This window comes from Penaeus monodon, chromosome 22 (genome assembly GCF_015228065.2).
Source record: "Penaeus monodon isolate SGIC_2016 chromosome 22, NSTDA_Pmon_1, whole genome shotgun sequence".
Taxonomy (NCBI): Eukaryota; Metazoa; Arthropoda; class Malacostraca; order Decapoda; family Penaeidae; genus Penaeus; species Penaeus monodon.
The window spans coordinates 20651385-20651670 of record NC_051407.1 but is presented as its reverse complement, the minus strand read 5'-3'; the positions used below and the strand labels follow the sequence as shown (position 1 = coordinate 20651670).

The 286-nt window shown below is 55.9% G+C and overlaps 1 protein-coding gene across 1 annotated transcript in view; it reads right to left on the bottom strand.

Annotated features, from left to right (window-relative positions):
* LOC119587353 (extensin-like) overlaps positions 1-286 on the bottom strand; it is a 21076-nt gene that overhangs the window by 15590 nt on the left and 5200 nt on the right. The window lies entirely within an intron of this gene.

The following is a 286-nucleotide window of genomic DNA, read 5'->3' as shown; positions in this document are numbered from 1 at the left end:
CTTCAAAGGCCACCCTACCATCCCAAGGCCTTCACCCTCCCTGCCCTCCGCCCCATCTCAAGGCTCCCTCTCCTCCTCTCCCCTTCACATCCTCCCCTCCCTCTTCCCTCCCTTCTCAAGGCTCCCTTCCCTCCCCTACCCTTCATATCCTTCCCTTCATCTTCCCTCCTTTCTTAAGGCTCCCTCCCCTCCCCTTCATATCCTTTTCTCCTCCCTCCATCCTTCTTCTCTCCCTCTAGCCCCAATACTCACCTAACTCCACCCCCATAGACCCATTAAAAATCAA